This window comes from Bubalus kerabau, chromosome 13 (genome assembly GCF_029407905.1).
Source record: "Bubalus kerabau isolate K-KA32 ecotype Philippines breed swamp buffalo chromosome 13, PCC_UOA_SB_1v2, whole genome shotgun sequence".
NCBI lineage: Eukaryota > Metazoa > Chordata > Mammalia > Artiodactyla > Bovidae > Bubalus > Bubalus kerabau.
Genome location: NC_073636.1, coordinates 76780329 through 76799799, shown reverse-complemented (window position 1 = coordinate 76799799; position 19471 = coordinate 76780329). Strand labels below are relative to the sequence as shown.

General features: G+C 39.8%; 1 protein-coding gene across 12 annotated transcripts in view; it reads right to left on the bottom strand.

Annotated features, from left to right (window-relative positions):
• NCOA3 (nuclear receptor coactivator 3) overlaps positions 1-19270 on the bottom strand; it is a 125799-nt gene extending 106529 nt beyond the window's left edge. For 5 of the 12 annotated variants that reach the window (XM_055545219.1, XM_055545220.1, XM_055545215.1 and 2 more), the window contains exon 1: positions 18500-18728. The gene's annotated coding sequence lies outside the window, so the exon portion shown is untranslated. Of the gene's footprint in view, positions 1-8963; positions 9019-18499 lie in introns of all 12 variants that reach the window. The other 7 variants (XM_055545222.1, XM_055545223.1, XM_055545216.1 and 4 more) reach the window with 4 other exon arrangements.
• Positions 19271-19471: the final 201 nt, after the last annotated feature.

Sequence of the window (19471 nt, the reverse complement as noted above, 5' to 3'; positions counted from 1 at the left end):
TTTGATCACTTCCGATCACCTCCTCTGCCACCACTGAAGTCCAAGCTACTTTTCCTGGGACCTGAACTACTGAACACCCCTTAAGAGGTCTCCCTACCTCTTGCTCTCTTATAGGTTACTTTTCACAAAGCAGCTGGAGCAATCTCTGTAAAGCCTAACTCAGTTTATTTGCTCTCCACTAAAACCCCACAGTGCAGGAGGCACGGGTGTGTGTGTGTGTGTGGGGGGGGGGGGGGGGGGGGGGGGGGGGCATGCATGCACGCACAAGCACAAAGAAAAACAAGTGGGAAGAGACACACAAAATCTTCAATAATGGATGATGAGGTATACTGGTAATCTATATTTGTTCTTTGATAAAGTAAAGCTTTTTCTCCTTTGTATTTTTCTGTATTTTCCACATAAGTATAAAATTACTTTTATAATTTAAAAAACAAAATGCTTAAAAAAAAAAAAAAGGCAGTGGAAGGGGGTGAACAATGCTCACAAGATCTTTCTGGAATACCAAAAAACAGAACACCTGGAGCGGTTTCCCACTTTGCTCAAAGAGTTACCACGGCCTACAAGTTCCCACTGTCACCTCTCGATCTTCTGTGACTCTACTCCTTTGCTCACAGTGCTCTGGCACACTGGCCACCTCCCTCAAGTACACTAAGAACGCTCTCCCGCCAAAGGGCCTTCCCACTAGCTGCTCCCTCCACACCAGTGCTCCCCACTCTACCAATACTCACAAGGCTTACTTTCTGGACTCTGCTCAAACATCACTTTCTCAGAGAAGGTTACCATGACTATCCATCTAAAATGCAAGCCCCACAACACAACATACACACCAGCTTCCAGTCCCCTTACGCATCCTTTTTCCCCCCACAGACATTCTGATCACTAGTATATCCTGAACATCTATGGAAAAGCCCAACACATGGCTAGCACTCAATAAATCTCTGTAAAATAAATTGAAACATGAAGGCAGAAATAAGAGTTCAAGGATTTGGGAAAGCGTGAGGACATGTGTGTTTGATGGTTCAAAAACTAAAAGAAAATCAATCTGACAGAAGCAGAGAAGCTTGGAGCAAAGAAGCCTTCCAAAGATAAAGAAAAGATTTGGTTAACAGTGAGCAATTAGAAAAAGTGACAGACCTGAAGGATGGAAAGTTGACAAAGGAAAAAAAGGTATGGGCCAGAAGAAAATTTAGGCTGAGAGGAAAGGGATCGGATAGCCGGAGACGGAGACGGAGATGGAGACGGAATGCGGGCTGATAAGAGGAAGTGCATGAAGAGGACAGGAGAAGGGTTAGAGGCACAGGAGAGGTCAGGAGGAAGGGAGAGACAGCATAAGGTAGAGCAGCAGGCCACAGGTTGGGGTGGAGGCCCCTGCTATGTCACAAAGTTGTTCCTGTTCAAACCTAAGAGCCAACAGTTCTGAAAAAGATACATGTCATATGTCTTTATTTCCAAAATGTGACTTACAAGTCTTAAAACATACAAAGATATGTATGTACATCTGTTGCATCACTTTGAATGCTCAAATTCCCCACTGGAGAAGTGAGTTTAAATTCACAAAATCTGAATTTTTCAATTTCATTCCTTAATACCACTGTGAGGCATTTACCATGAAAGAGGTGAAAACAAGGCATAAGTGGGCAATCATAGCGCATTTGCAATTCACTCTTCATCATTCAGCTTCGCCAGTTTATGGAACTGGGCAACCTGGACTTCCCTCATTAGGAAAACAGTATAACTGTTAGCCTTTAAATTTGAAATAGCAAAATAAAAACATAATTATTAGTTTTAATGTAAGGCCTCCTTGGTTCTTTGAAAGATTAAAAGGAACCTGAAATAGAGACTAAAGTCTTTCTTGAATCACACCAAATATTGAGCTTGAGAAAATTTTTTAAACTTTTGTTTTAATTTTCTGAGCATTCTTCAACAGAGTATAAAATCCTCTAAAACAAAATTTTACAAATATTGTGACTAAAAGAATTTTATAAATCTGTATTCTCAGAAGTGTAATATACCTACTGAACATTTAAAAATCAAAATTCGCCTAGAACAGATATTTTGAAATCAAGATTTTTAAATAACTTTGCAAGCTCAGTGTTATAGCCACACTATTCAGGCAGAGATGAAACATAGAGTATACTGCGTGAATGTACGCACTGCTCTCTAAACGCTGGCCGGATGCCATCTTATCATCGATAGCGCAGCTCCACAGTCCACTCACAGTGCGACTGCAGCGGCACTGAATCCAGCAGTGCAAGCACGCCTGCATGTTATTATGGGAAATAGTGGAAAATTTCACAGGCCGACATCCAGAATGTCTGCGGTTCTGTTTCATATTTCTTTCTTCCTGCAAAGCAGTTATTAGACCAGTAGTTGGATTTTTTTTTTTAAGCTGGAAATTTCCACTGGGTTTTTAAAATAAGCCTTCTTAAATGTAAACTGCAAAACATTCCAAAGTTATAGCATGACAGAAAGAATAAATCAAAATCAGAAAAGATTTAAAATACTTATCTTCAAATCAGGGTAAGGAAACTGGTAAGTAAATTAAGGTGTCACTCTATCCTGGTAAGAAAAAAAAGTGTCCAGGAAGATACTGAGGTGATTTAAGGTTACAATAATGTAATACAAATACTAAATGCGAAAAATAGCACATTGTGAAGCTGCTGATATTTGATCATAAGCTTAGAGAGGAGGCATTCAAAAGCTAACACAACCAGTAGAACAGTTAGGCACAGAAACCTTGAAAAGACAGACAGTATAGCTTGGTGAAAAAGCAATATATTCCAAACTAAGGTGAGCCATGAAGACTGGGTTTTTCGGTAAGGGTTAAAGACAGAACAATGACAAGCCTCACAGGTAAGATTCCGAGTTCTTGGCACCTTCTCATTAGGATTATCCCAGACCAAAATATTTGATGCTTTCATCTTAATTTGTAAAAATAAATGAGAATATAAACAAGGACTTATTGTTTCATTTTTATTAAAGAGGTAAAAAGATCTAGTTCCAAACTACCTAAAAATGAAAAATGACTTATAATACTTCAATACAGTGGCAAATAATTTTCTATGTTTAAGAACTGATTTGGCCCAGGTTAACAATTTGCTTCTTTGCATTTATATGAACTAAGAAATGGGATCTATAACACATGGCTGTGTAACTGTTACTCAAGCTTTGAAACACTTGCTATCCCCCAAAACATACATATGACCAAAAACTTGAGCATTAATACAAAGACATTGCTAACAACTAATAAAGATCTGTACCACCAAAGACTGGAACACTGGGACAAAGTATTAGGAAAACATCTGATAAAAAGATGTATATCCAGAATATACATTAAAAGCATCAAAAAACAGACCTCCTAAAATTCAACACAAGAATGGGGGAGAGGAGGGGAAGCTATATTGATATAAAACAGATCAGCACAACTAACATCTTTACTCCTGGATATTCATCTGGAGAAAACCATAATTCAGAAAGATACATGCACCCCGATGTTTACTGCAGCACTATTTACAATAGCCGGGATATGGAAGCAACATAAATATTCATTAATGGATGAATGGGTAAAGATATGGCACATATATTCCATGGAATATTTGTTGTTAGTTCAGTCACTAAATCATGTCCAACTTTTTCCAACCCCATGGACTGCAGCACACCAGGCTCCACTGTCTCCCACTATCTCTCAAAGTTTGCTCCAATTCACATTCATTGAGTCGTTGATGTTATCTAACAATTTCATCCTGTGCCACCCCCCATCTCCTTTTGCCTTAAACATTTCCCAGCAGCTCTTCATATTCTAAATGGAATATTTCTCAGCCATGGAAAAAAAAAATGAAATAATCCCATTTGCAGCAACATAGATGGACCTAGAGATCATCATACTTTGTGAAGTAGTCAAAGACAAACATTGTATGCTATTACACATGGAATCTAAAAAAAAATGGTACAAGTAAACTTATTTCATAACAGAGTCACAGATGCAGAAAACAAACTTATGGTTACCAAGGGGAAAAGAATAGGGGAGGGATAAATTAGCAGGTGAGACTGACACACACACTTCTGTATGTACAACAGAAAACTAATAAGAACCTACTGTATAGAACAGGGAACTCTACTCAATACTCTGTAATGACCTATATGGGAAAAGAATCTAAAAAAGAGTGGATATACGTAAAACTGATTCACTTAGCTGTACAGCAGAATCGAACACAACACTGTAAATCAACAATACTCCAATAAAAATTTTTTAAAACATCTTACTTAATGGTGAAAGAGTGACTACTTACCCACTAAGGCTGAGAACAAGACAAAGTTATCTCCCCAAATTAATCAAATTGGTCAAATGGTTCAATGCAATCAAAATCAAAATCCCTACATTCTACTGGAAGCACTAGCCATTACAGTAAAGCCAAAAGAAAAAGAAGATGACACATACTGCTTGGAAAAGAAGAAACAAAACTTATCTTTATTCAGAAACAACATGATCACTGATGTACAAAATCTTCCTAATCGAACTATCTAAAAGCTACTAAAACAAGTGAGTGTGGCAAGATACTAGGTGAATATACAAAACTCAATGATACTTATATACACCAATTATTGAAAGTTGAAATTTTAAAAATACTATTTACAATCACATTTTTAAAATATAAAATTTAGGGACCTCCCTTGCAGTCCTGTGGTGAAGGCTCCATGCTTCCACTGCAGGGGGCACAGCTTCAATCCCTGGCAGAGGAACTAGGATCCCACGTGCCGTGAGGTGTAGCAAAAACAAAAAAACTTAGGCACATATATATGTTTCAGTGATAAAAGCTTTTATAAGATTGTACACAGACAGCTACAAAACACTGGTAAGAGAAATTAAAGAAGACCTAAATAAGTGGAGAGATATATAACATGTTCATAGAACAGAAGACAGTATTCTAAGAAATCAATTCTAACCAATTGATCAACTGACTCAATGCAATCACAATGAAAATCACAACAGACATTTTGCAGAAATCAACAAGAGTTTAACAATATATAGAGATGCAAAGGACCCAGAATAGCCAAAATAATTTGGGGGGAAAAAAAAGCTGGAGGACTTCCCCTATGTGATTCCAAAGCTTGAGTAGAGACCGATTGAAATATGCATCAATGGAACAGAAGAGATTCCAAAAATTGACCTACACATATTTATTTGACTATCTGAATTTCAACAAAGATGCCAAGTCAATTCAATGGGGAATGTAAAATCTTTTCAACAAATGGTGCTGGAAAAGTTCAATACAGTATACCAAAATATGACCCTCATCCCTATCTCACACCATATAAGACAATTAACTCAAATAGGTTACAGACCTAAATTTAAGAGCTAAAGTTATAAAATTCCTAGGGGGGAAATGAGAAAAATCTTTGGCAAATATTTTTCAAACACAACACAAAAATCAATACACTGAATGCCAGTAACAGTAAAAACTTCTGCTCTTCCAAAGCAGACCACAGACTAAAAGTAAATATTTCTAAAATACATATCTAAAAAAGGCTTTGGGTCTAGAATCAATTCAGTTCAGTTACTCAGTCGTGTCCGACTCTTTGCAACCCCGTGAATCACAGCACGCCAGGCCTCCCTGTCCATCACCAAAATGATAGGATACTGAAAGAGGAACTCCCCAGGTCAGTAGGGGCCCAATATGCTACTAGAGATCAGTGGAGAAATAACTCCAGAAAGAATGAAGGGATGGAGCCAAAGCAAGAACAATACCCAGTTGTGGATGTGACTGGTGATAGAAGCAAGGTCCGATGCTGTAAAAAGCAATATTGCATAGGAACCTGGAATGTCAGGTCCATGAATCAAGACAAATTGGAAGTGGTCAAACAGGAGATGGCAAAAGTGAACGTCGACATTCTAGGAATCAGCGAACTAAAATGGACTAGAATGGGTGAATTTAACTCAGATGACCATTATATCTACTACTGTGGGCAGGAATCCCTTAGAAGAAATGGAGTAGCTATCACGGTCAACAAAAGAGTCCGAAATGCAGTACTTGGATGCATTCTCAAAAACAACAGAATGATCTCTGTTCGTTTCCAAGGCAAACCATTCAATATCACGGTAATCCAAGTCTATGCCCCAATCAGTAACGCTGAAGAAACTGAAGTTGAACAGAAGACCTACAAGACCTTTTAGAACTAACACCCCCCCAAAAAAAAGATGTCCTTTTCATTACAGGGGTCTAAAATAAAAGAAGTCTTATATCTCAGTAAGATAAACCCAACTTAAAAATGGGCAAAAGATATGAACAGACACTTAACCAAAACAGATACACCAATGGTAAGTATGCACGTGAAAATATTTTCAACATCACTAATCATTAAAAAACTCAAAGCCACAAATGAGCTACCACTACATACCCACTACAATAGCTAACATTAAAAAGACTGGCCATAAAAAAAAATAAAAAGACTGGCCATACGAAGTGCTGGTGGGGATGTGAAACAACTTGAACTATCACAAACTGCTGGGAAAAATATATAATGGTACAATCATGTTGAGAGACAGGTGGCAGTTTCTTAAAATTTTTAAATGTTACACACTCCTAGGCTTGGCATCCCAGACTTTCACATACCTTCTCCCCATCCCCGGGTTCAGTTAAATAAACAGTATTTGGAAAACTGGAGTGGGGGGGACGACACACACATACACACACACATTCCATTCCTGGACATTTACTCAAAAGAAATAAAAGCATTTGTACACACACAAGGCCTTGTAACACACATGTCATAAAAGCTCTATTTCTGATAACCAAAAACTGGACACAACCCAAATGTCCATCAATAGGTGAATGGATAAACAGTGATATACCTATACAACACAACAGTACTAGACAATAAAAAGAAATGAAACTATTAATATATGCAACATGAATAAATCTCAAAATCACTATAAGTGAAAGAAGCCACTAAAGAAAAAGTACATATTGTATATATAACTCATTTATAAAAAGCTCTCAAAAATAAAGTTAATCTTCAGTGACACAAGGCAGATGAGTAATTGCCTGAAAATGGGGGAGGGAGGGATTACAAAGGAATATAGGAGGGATCAGATTTTGGACTTCAGAGGTAACAGATACTTCTACTAAATGTAATTATAATGGGTTCATGGGTAGACACATTTATTAATACATCAAAACCCAAATCTCACAATTTAAATATATGCAATTGTCAATTACACCTCAAAGTTGGAAGAAAAATGCAAGAAAAAAGGAAAATTATGGCAAACTCTAGTGATAGAAAGCAGAACAGTGGATGATTGAACACAAAACCCTAAAGAGGCCTGAATGCAAATGAGCAAGAACTTTCTGGGGTGATGGAAATCTTCTGTATTCTGATTGTAGTGATAGTAAAACTGTTTACACCCATCAAAACTCAAACTGCACACTTAAAATGACTGAATTTTATTATAAGAAAATTACACCTCAATAAAGCATCTAGTCAAGGCTATGGTTTTTCTAGTAGTCATGTATGGATGTGAGAGTTGGACTGTAAAGAAAGCTGAGCACCAAAGAATTGATGCTTTTGAACTGTGTTGTTGGAGAAGACTCTTGAGAGTCCCTTGGACTGCAAGGAGATCCAACCAGTCCATCCTAAAGGAGATCAGTCCTGGGTGTTCATTGGAAGGACTATGTTGAAGCTGAAACTCCAATACTTTGGCCACCTGATGCAAAGAGCTGACTCATTGGAAAAGACCCTGATGCTGGGAAAGATTGAGGGCAGGAGGAGAAGGGGACAACAGAGGATGAGATGGTTGGATGACATCACTGACTCAATGGGTTTGGGTAAACTCCGGGAGTTGGTGATGGACAGGGAGGCCTGACGTGCTGCAGTCCTTGGGCTCGCAAAGAGTCAGACACGACTGAGCGACTGATCTGAACTGAAAGCAGATTTCTAAAATTTAAAAGAGCACATCCAAATGTTATCTAGGCACCTTTTAAACATCTTCAAATATACCAAAAGGAACAAATATATATAGTTACAACATATTATAGTCTATTACCTCATTAATCTACGCTAACTCAAATGGTAAAGAATCTGCCTGCAATGTTGGAGACCCAGGTTAAATCCTTGGGTTGGGAAGATCCCCTGGAGAAGGAAATGGCAACCCACTCCAGTATTCTTTTTTTTTTTTTTCCCAATTATTTATGTACTTATTTTGGTTGTGCTGGGTCTTTGTTGCACAGGTTCTCTCTATTGCGGCAATCAGGGGTTAGCTACTCTCGAGTTGTGGTGTGAGAGCTTCTCACTGTGGTGGCTTCCCTGTGTTGCAGAGCACAGGCTCTAGGGCTCTCAAGCATCAGGAATTATGGCGAGAGGGCCCTAGAGCACTTGGGCTTCAGTAGGTGTGGTGCACCAGCCCAGCTGCTCCTCAGCACGTGGATCCTCCCAGACCAGGAATTGAACCCATGTCCTCCTGCATTGGCAGGAAGATTCTCAACCACTGAACCACCAGGGAAGTCCCACTGGAGTATTCTTGCCTGGAGAATTCCATGGACAGAGGGGCCTAGAGGACCCCAGTCCATGGGGTCGCAGAGAGTTGGACATGACTAACTGAGTAACATACACACATATATACATATATACATACACACACACATACACACACAACAGTTTGATATCCTAACTTTATTTTTAATTTTTAAATTTTTATATTTTTATATTAAAAGGGAAAAAAAAGCACTAGAGTAAATACATGAAACATTTTAAATTTCTCAAATTAAAAAATTTGATACCACAACATACTACTCAGAGATGAGGGAAACAGGCACTTCACTGGTAAATGGATACCCCTAAAGGGAGTAAGTTGCAGTATCTATAAAAAGTTAAATTCATAGTCTTTAAAGTTACATTCTCCAACCACAAATTTTTATATACTTTATAACAAAACATGGGAACAAAGAAGTATGTATGAATACACTTACAGTTGGAAGTTGGATAAATTATGATATATATCCATACAGCAGAGTACTGTGTAACCTTTAGAAAGAAATCAGTAGCTATAAAAACAGATATGAAACCTCTTCAAGATCATTTAAAAAGTATACACAGTCCAGAATAGGGCTTAAGTGCCAGTTACATAGGTGTGTTCATTTTATGAAAATTTATCAGACTGTACTGTGTACTTTTCTGAGTGATGTTACACTTCAACATAAAGTTTACCCCCAAATACAGGAGAAATTCATTAAGCTTAAACCTTTTCAAGTACATGCATTTATATGCCTAGAGTAACAATGGCCACCTTTGGGCAGGGGACAGTGAAATGGCTGGCAAACGGCTGAGGAAGGCGCCTCACTTTCCACTGTACACCCGTTTGGTACCTTGCGAATCTGCCCCATGTGCACCTGTTACATAGTTTTAAAAATATTTCTGAACTGAGACCATCAGCAACTATATCCATGTATGAGTTGGAATTTTTTTAATACAGAAATGAACTTGAGGCAGAGATAAAATTTAGCCCCATAATAGTTATTCATAACCCAATTTCAAATTTTATACTCATCACAAGTTTCATTTTCACTGCCTTTATAACCAGTAAACAGTTTAAATTTCAACCTAGAAAATAAATTTTAAAAGACTCACCTTTTCTATTTTGAATAAGGCTTTGTGTAAGACTTCATTTGAAGAAGGAAAAAGGGCTCTAAATCGAAAAACCCAAACTATTAAATGAGATCATGTACTTATTAAGCACACAACAATGTGAGGCACACGGGTCCCTGATAAATGGCAGTTTTTATCTTTTATAGCTAATCTGTATCAGAACGCAGGGAATAGAATTCTACTGGGGTAAAAGGGGGAAAGTAGAGCAAAAAAGGCACCCCACTCCAGTATTCTTGCCTGGAGAATCCCATGGACAGAAGAACCTGACAGTCTCCAATCCATGGGGTTGCAAGAGTCAGGCACCACTTAGCAACTAAAGAGAGAGAGCAAAAAAAAGACAGCAGCAACTACAGTGTAAGATACGCAGATATGGGAGTTCCCCCGGTGCTCGGACTCCATCCTCTCACTGCCGAGGGCCTGGGTTCAATCCCCAGGGCGGGCGTGGTGTAGAAAAATAGAAACTAGAGAGACCGCTGAAAGCGAAAGTATAGAATATCCTCTACCAGTAGTAGCCTAAGGGAGACATGGGGGTAGCTATAATGACCAAAGATCTAGGGTACCAGGACCCTTACTTTTACTTTTTCACATACACTTTTTTAAATGAATTTTTTAAACATTATAATTTTATATTAAGTAAGCACCACAGAATAAAAGACGTGGGCAAGGGAGATTATAAGCAGTAATGAGTTCCCTTCAGATAGACTCCATCTCCTCCATGAAGTTTCCCTACCAATTTCAGCTGAAAATGGTCTTTTCTTCCTCTGAACCACTTATTTATGTTGCTGCAGCTATGTTTTTTCAATTACACTCATTTCTCATCTACATTATAAACTCCTAGATCACAAAGGGATATTAAAGCCCACAACATTTAGCACAATTCTTTGAAGAACAGTGGTACTGGATGAAAACATCTAAGCAACTTACACAACCGTCCGCCCAGGCCACAAGCAAGTGGCAAACAGGAATGTGGCATTTTAAAGCCCAGACAAGACTCATCGGGGCCAACTCTACGAGGGAGACCTAAGTCCCAAGCAAAGCCCAAGGACGATAATTTTATCTCAATTTCCAGGTAGAAAACCGGATTTAGAGTTGAACTCTGGAAACTTCCACATTCAAACACCAAACATTTGTGGGGACTTAAAATGAATATAATTGAAAAGAGGATTTTAAAAGCGTACAAAAAGGTACAGTCCCTATCTCAAAGCATAGACAATCTGACTGAATTTGTCCTCTCAATCAATGAATACGGATTCCTATACATGGAAGGAGATAATTAAGATTCATATCAGGAACGAACAATCATATTTTCAGTTGTGGTAGCCTGGGAAATTTACTGAAATGAGACAGGCTCTAGGCTAGGCCTTATGACCAGACTAGACAGCACGGGAGAAAGACAGAGAAAAAAAAAAAAAAAAAATAGCATGACTAAAACAAGCAGCAACAAAAGTGGAAAAGACAGTTTTTTTAAAAAAGGCTATGATAAGAACTAAGTATTAGGTTATGGAATTTGGGTTGTACTCTGCAGATTTTTTAGAAAAAAATGTGTTCAAAATGTTTAAAAAGTGTAAAATGGCAGAAAAATAGGATTAGGGAAAGGGTAGAGACTAATTGAAAAGTATTATAGTAACCTAGGGCCTGGACTAGTTTTAGAAATTGGAATGAAAATATATTTAAGAATAATACATCAAGAGGATTCTGCAAAACCAAAAGCATTTATTCAACACCATAACTGAATTTTAAAATAATCAACTTTGCTGGCAGTCTGGCGGTTAAAACTTAGGGGGCAATGCAGAGGGCCAGGGTTGGTCAGGGAACTAAGATTTCGCATGCCACAGGACACAGCCAAATAAATAAATAATCACGTCTTGAAATGTTTTACCTCTTCACGCTTGCTAACCATTTCCCACCAACAGGAACTGTGCTCTCTCCATAATAAAAATCATAGTCATTCTTCAAAGCCCTGCCTCCTGATCACCTGGTCAAAGGTAGCCCCTTTCCTCCTCTGAACTTCTCCAAGATCTTTACAGGCAAAACAGATTACCTTGTTGTGAAGTGATGTGAATACCTGATTGATTGTGTGCACTTGGAGGTCAAAACCTTTTTAACTCTCAGGGTGCCTTAAATAGTACAAGCTTAATAAACAGTGTTTAAGTATGTGTGTTTATGGGGGAGTGCGCAGCAGCCAAGCAGTGGCCAATTAAAGATGATTGAAGCTTAAGGCCTCAGAAGTAAGAAAATGGTGCTATGAAAGTCAGTTTTAAAAGTCACATGTGGGAGCCATTTTGTATATGGTTTAAAAAGGGAGACAGAAGGTTACTGGGCAAGTTCATGATTTTAGGTTCGCCTAATTTGGGGCTCATACACCTAAGGCTTCCACCATTCTAGATGTGGTTGTGCACTCTGAAAGCAGCCTCCTGAATTAATGTTACTGATTCCCAATGAAATTATTTTTAAAACTTAATATAGTAATAGTCCTGTCTCTTACGAAAAGATACCACTGACCCTCCCAAGAGATGCACCATGTGTGTGGAGTTATTTTGCTCCCTGGTGAAGTTAAGATTTTCCTAGATGCGGCCATGTACTTGCTCTGACAGCAAAGGAACCAACTCTCTTGGATGAAAGTATTGTCATAAAACCACCACCACCAGGCAGGTTAAAAAAAAAGAAGAAAGAGATGAGTCTGGATGGAGCACAGAGTGTGTAGACTAAATTTAGACACAATCTGCTTCAGAGAAAACTGGGTGATCCTTAAAACAGTTTTGAATACAGCTGCCAAATTTCAATCTAGAAACAAAACCAAGCTGATGTAGCTACGCTACAGAGTGACTTAAATTCAATAATCCATTTCACTGATGACAGCTTTACTGGGAGTAAAGAAAATATGACTTCATTTTCTTACACCAGAAGAAAGAGTTTGAAGAGTCTCTCCCTCCCTGCTCCACCACATACACGCACAAACACACACACAAATTTTGCCCTTGTGGCATATATCACTAGGGTGAAGTCAAGATCTCAAAGTCTTCCTGTCCCCAAACTCTTGAGTCAGCAAAGAAACCTGTATCTGCACATTATCTGGCACAAAGTGCTCGAACCATTTAATATTTGGGGAAAAAAAATTAAGGCCATTCTCCATATGTATATGATGTTTTAAGTTTATAAGATTTTCTAATATAAGGAACCCTGGAAGATCACAGACTCCATCTCTTTGCACCTGAAGAGGCTGATTTGCTCTCTCGGACTACAAACTTACAAATTATTCTCAAACTCTTCACTGGTACTATTCTTTTCAAAGTAACAAGCTAACAAATGACACTACTCAGGTAACAAAGCGGGAAATTTTTAAAGGTTTTTCTTTCACCTGTAGGGTTTTTTCCCTAGTTAAAATTCTTTTAAACCTAAGCATATGATCGCACAGCTCTTTCCACCAATATCAACTATCATTTATAGCAATTTTAGACCTTCAGATTTTGATAAACAAATATTTCCCCTCAAAGTAAAATTTGGTTTTAGATTTCACTTAAACAGAAAAGCAAAGAGCATTTACACTAATAGTCTCTCCCCTCCCCTTTTCTTGCGTGTTAAAACCTTTTCTTCCCCTTCCCCAAGCTTTCTCCTCTTTTGTACTCAAGTTCTCAAATGCACAAGATGGAGGAACAATACCACAATACAACTGAGGCTTCCTGCCTACTAGTCAGTCATTATTCTCAAGACTTGAGAACTTTGAAAACACCGCTTGGGTTGCTTTGAAATTCCCTCTTTCAGATTTTTTCCCTCCTTCATGGGACATCTATTTAAAAGAATGACTTCAAAAATGTCTTGCTGCACCCAATCAAAAAGCTCTCAGCAAACTAAAAATGCTAGCTTTAGATATGAAAGGAGGATGTAAATGCCTAAAGTTTGACAAATACCAATCCAAAGAAAAAAAAGCGTATTTCTGGCAAAGATTTAAGAATAGTATTTTTCTCATATGTGTATTAATCCTATTTCTGAAAGATTCCACATTTATATGGAAGCATCTTAAAGATTAGCTTACCAATGTGTTCTTTCAAATAATACCATATAGAAATCTAAAGATCTCAAACTACACTGTGCTGAACAGAAAAGGGTTACCTTAATTATTACTGACAAAGAAAAGGTCACACGAAAATGAAGTAATATTATTTTTTTAAGTTTTCAGAGGCAGAAAGAAATTACCAGCAGCAGTCACCTGGAAACCTGGGGGATTTCCCATTTCCTCCCACCACACTTTGATCATGGCAGTAGTGCTAATAAACTTTTTTGGTTGTTGAGATAAACTAATGGAGTTACTCTAGACAGAGACATAGGGGGAGTATGGAGGACAAATTATCTGCTCAGCTCACCAAGGGTTCCTTCCTTTTTAAAGGCAAAAGCATTAAAAATGAAGGTGAGACACAAACACACACGGGCTCATGAGTAACAGCTTCCCAACTGTTACAATACACAGTGTGCCATAAACAACAAACAAAAATCTTTCCAGCATCTCTAACAAAAACATAAAGACCAATTTATTTCAAATTATTTATTTCAATTTATTTAGTCAATAAAGCAAATCCCAGTACAACAAAATAATTTAGCCAGTCCCCTGGAGTTTGTTATAATGGGATTTAACCTGTACACTCAACATTCAATTAACCATGAGGCTTATCCTAATTGAGGATTATGCTGACTTCTGCAGTCCTTCCCCCATCTATCCATCTACCACTCCTACTCAGCTGCCACAGCCACCAGAAGCAAAGCCCCAGGGAGCACTAGATTACCTATTACTATGGGATACCAGGGCCAAAATTCTCTCTTCATCCTGTGCATGAAGAAGAGGTTAAATTTAGCAATCTAGTCAGCCTACTTTCCAAAAAGTAGAGTTTCAGAACCCTCACCTGTAGCTCTAACTAAATTAAAATTTCAAAAGAATTCCTTCATAGGTGAACACAAAGTCACACTCTTTGGTAGAACACACCAATTAAAAATATTAACAGAAAAGAAAAAACAGGACACAGACATTCCTAATGAAAAAGAGGAAAAGGACAAACACGGAAACACTAGCTCACTATTCTTCGAAATAGGTGAAGCCTCTCTGCCAGTCAGGTCAGGCTTCTTTCCTTTGCCTCCAAGCCACAACATTTACTCCACAGGTAGTTTATTACTGCCCCCCTGTCACCTGATCTAGGCCAAAGAAACTACCAAACTGAGTTTAACCCTGACAGAGTTGGGAACTGGCAGTATGTGGTCTAAGAAGATCACCCAGTTTGGGGCTAAATCAGCCTTCTAGGCACTGCAGGCCTTCCGTTCAACTCCTGCTGTGTATCTTCTGGCCATTTTCCTGTTCATTTAACAACTCTCCACCAGAAGGTAGGAAAGGGAAAGGCGATTAAACTCTAGTCAATTCCACCATTTGTTAGGGAGTTGAAAATAAGTTTAAGCTCTAGCTAAACTGCATCTTTAATTCAAAATAATCTTTTCCCAGAAACCCTGTCAGAAAACCAATGGGCCAAATGAATTTACCTAGCATTAATAAAGTGAAAGACTAAACCTCATTACAACAGAGCCCCTCCTCCACCTTAAGTGAAATGTTCATCTTGTCATCCCCTCCCCCACCCCAAAAAGCACTCATAAAATCAAAGAAGATGCCCACATTTTACTGCAGCACTCAACCTCAATGCTATGCCTGAGAATCTAAAGACTGACCTATCACTTTAATGTGTTGAATTATGAGGAAAAAGAAAAGCTAACAAACATTTCCAATACTAATTTCCTGCTCCCAAAGCTTTAACCACTCAATAAAGCAAAAAAAGGAATATTCTACACCACAGGGTACAGTGAATTCAAACTAAACTGGGATAGGTACTCCCTGGTTTAACCTTCAAGAAACTGCAGCTCCTCTTCAATCATGATCAGCAACTTTTTTCTAGTCCTGGTAGCATTTAAAGAGTAACAACTGCTAAACTGTGATCACTTGGCTGCCTATCATCACTAGAGGCTATATTCATTCTAAACTTGCAACAAATTAAAAGTTTTCAAAAGTTGTCCACATCCTCTGGCCAAAGCTCAAAATTATATAGTCTAAAAAAAAAAAAAAAATGCAGAAAGAAACCCTAAAGCCATTTATTTTAACACCGGTAAGGCATAGGACAATAGTAGTTTGTGTTTTTTTATCCTGTCCTATTGTCCAAACTAAAATGTTAAGTCATTCTTTTAAGAGACTTCTCAAAAACCTACTAGTCTCCAAATCAATAGGAACTTTTCTAGAATCATACTGCTAACGCTCAAAGGACCGAATTTAAAAGAAAAAATAAAACTTTTTATCTTTAATATGTCCCTGACATACCTGACACAGAAAGTTTATTTCAAATGACCAATCAAGAAGGTACTGGTACATAATCATTTCAAAAATTATTTTTTATTTACGTGTCTCCTAGAAAAAGGATCGAGGGTCCTATAGAACATTCACTCTGTACTGAATGAATTCTAGCTTATTTGCGGGATGCAGGCTTCAACATACAGAAATAATTTCTACTTGGCAAAAAAAGCACAGAATATTCACTTTCAAAATGTGTATTTAAGAGTCATTAATCCCCTAGTCTTTAATATCATTTTTCTAATGAACTGTTAGTGTTGGTAAATTTAAAACTACCATCCTAAAACTTTTTTTTTAATCTTGTTAATTATGCTAGGGTTGTTATGCATTTTCAACACTTCTGGAGTGAAAGAATATTTTAAGGTAGACATATTTCCAATAACTGCTCTACAAATGCAGCTTCCCACTTAGTCCATAATGCTCATGTCCAAAACGTTCTTCTATGTACCAGAAGCTGGCATATGCCTTTTTAAAAATGCTAATTGGACAATTAAGTCATTTCTATCGATACATAAAATTCCCCTATAATTTGGGATCGCTGGCAATCTAGATTACTGCTCATTTAAATGCAGAACCTGAAGCAACCTCCAGTGACAGAAGCTAGTGTTCAGTATCATTTTACATGTTACAAACGGAGGCTTCATCTTACATACAAACAATGAACCCTGGCAGGATTCTTCACCCTGAAGCCCCACAGATTGTTATTTCCTTAAGGGTGTTAATAGATAAGGCAACACAAACAGTAAGTTTGGAAGAGCTTCTCTAGTCGTCATCAACAATTGTTGAAGATAGTAAAAAGGAAACTGTATTCCCACCCATTTTTCCCTTTCTTTGGTTCATTTTCTTTCCCTGCTTTTGCTATCCAACGGGAGTGTGTTTCAAATGAAAATTCTCAAAATAATTATTCCAAACACCAAGAATACTCCAGAAACCAGTAAGAGTTGTTGCCTCCTGGAAATGGGAACTGGAGGGTTTAGATTAGAAGAGAGGCTCATTTTCAATGTTTTTGTACCCTCCCAGTAGTCCCGAGACCAGTTATATGGGGCATAACCTATACTAAGCAAACAAGCAACAACTGAATATGTTTTCAAGAAAGCACATTTCACAAAACTTACAGATTTCTATTTAACATTTTGGTTTAGGCGGCAATCACAAGACTTAAGTTTTTCTGTTTTTTCCATCATCCTCTAAACAACCTGCTGCAACAAATACTGAAGCGTTTTTGCAGCCAGGGACCAGTAAGGTGGATCTGAGCCCAGGCTTTTGAACCGAGGAGATGCCGCAATCTCACTCAATACTACTAGCCCTCTCACTCATCTCATTCAACTCCATTTCAAACCACTGCAGCAAGACAGCTGGTACTCGCCTTCCTGTTTCTTTACGGTACAGGCTTAATAACAAAAACAGGTTGGCTTTGAAGCACTGCTGCTCACAACGATCAAGAAGGAAGTCTTCATATTCGGGAGGGGGGAAAAAAGTTTCTACTTCAGGAGAATTTCAGACCTTTCCCTGTCTTTCCATTTGAAAAGCCCGAACTCCTCCTGCTTGTGAGATTTCGAGACGATGCTCTCTGCCTCTCACAACTGCTCTTTTGGTGAACTTTTCCACCCTGAGTGCCCTCAAACTGCCTAGGAAGCAACTAAGCCCTCCCAACTACTCGTGGATTGCTTTTCTAAAAGCATGTGCAAAACCAACAGTTTCTCTAAACCATCACAAATTGAGTCAATGTACGTAGGAAGATCAGAGATGGAAAAGGGGGGAGGGGGTGGGAGAGTAATGATAAAGACAGCCCAACCCCAAATTTAATTCACTAACTTCCACTTGCCATTTCCCAGCCTTCACACCAGAGGTAGCAAAAATGCCTTTTTACTGAGAAAAACTGCTGAGAATCTATCCGTGCCCAAAATGGAAATCCCACAGATAATCTGGGTTAAAAATACTTAAAACGCCCCAAGTGCAGGAGGAAACACGGCAGCAAAATCCCAGCCGCTTCTCGGTACCACTCGGAGGCTGGGCTGGGGCTGAGTGGGGAGCAGTGCGGCTTCCCCCCGCCCTCTACTTCTTCTGAAGAACCGAGAGACACCGAGGCGGCAGGAGGTGGGGGTCGTGGGGAGCTTTCAGAAGCACCCCGAGGGCTGTAGGAGGGTAAAACTTCAGGGACAGGAGGAAAAAGTGGACCCCCGCGGTCTCCCCCAAACTCCTCGGAGTGACCCCCTCGGCGCGAGGACCCCCCTCGCACCCTCAAGCTAGCTGCCGCCCAGCTTCGACACCCCTCCCGCGGCCGCGGGCAGCCCAGAGGCTGCGGGAGAGCGGCGCGGCCCCGACACCCCGAAAGTGTCCCCGCGCGCCCCTCGCGCAGCGCGCCCCTCAGCGCCTCCGCGGAGCCGGAGCCGCGAGCTCGCCGCAACCCGGGGGGACTCGCCCTCCTTCCCCCGCCTCGCCCTCCACCCGCTCGCCCGCCGCCGCTCTTCCTTTATCTCCACTCACCGCCCGCCGCCATTTTCCTCGCAGCTCAGCTTTAAATCGGAAACTCGCCGCTCCTCAGCCAGCAGCCGCCGCCGCCACCGCCACCGACTCAGCCGCCGCGGCCGCCGCCGTCGCTGTGAAGGGGCTGAGGCGGCCGCCGCCAGGAGCCGCGGCGCGGAGGCCGACGGGACATGTAGTCCTGCGGCCACGCCCAGCACTACCGGTCCCAGGGGGCCTTGCGCGGCCCCGGGCGCTGGGTGGTCCCGCCCGGTCTGGCTTGCGCGGCGCGAGGGCGTGGCCGCGTGGACGTCAGGGCCTCTGTCGCTGACTTACCGCCTGGGAGCTGCGGCGGACCCCGGGGGTACTGAGTGCAACCCTAGCCTGGCCCTTAATTTTTTTCATACTTGCTTTCGTCCAGTAATAAATAACATTTATGAAACAAAAACAAACAAACAAAAAATAAATAAATAAATAACATTTATGGAGCGTTTATTGTATGCCAGGCATTGATCCTCAAAACAAGCATCCCTTAGGGACCACTCTTAGCCTGTGTTCAAAGGAGCAGACAGGCGCAAGGTCGGAAGGCACAGGGCTGTTCATTAGATGCTAAAGTCACTGGATGAAAGGTTATTGGGCAATAGCACATTTACTGTATATTCAGTCCCAAAGTATCATCCCACGGAGTACTCATCACCTACAAAACGGAAGAGCTTGCTTTGCACTGGGGCCATCTGGCAGACAGCACCTTAACCAAGCTATCAAATCAATCACTCTCACTTAGCATCAGCAATAATGGACCAAATCGACGTATATGTTTTTTGATATGATGCAATAGGAAAAACATAACGCCCCCTCCGTAGTATTTTTGCCAAAAAATGCTAACCTGAATATAACTAAAAACAAAAAGCAAGCAAATACAGAATGTGGGGCTTGCTACAAAATACCAAGCCTGGACTCTTAACAGCATGAAAGATAAAAACCAAAGGCAAACGG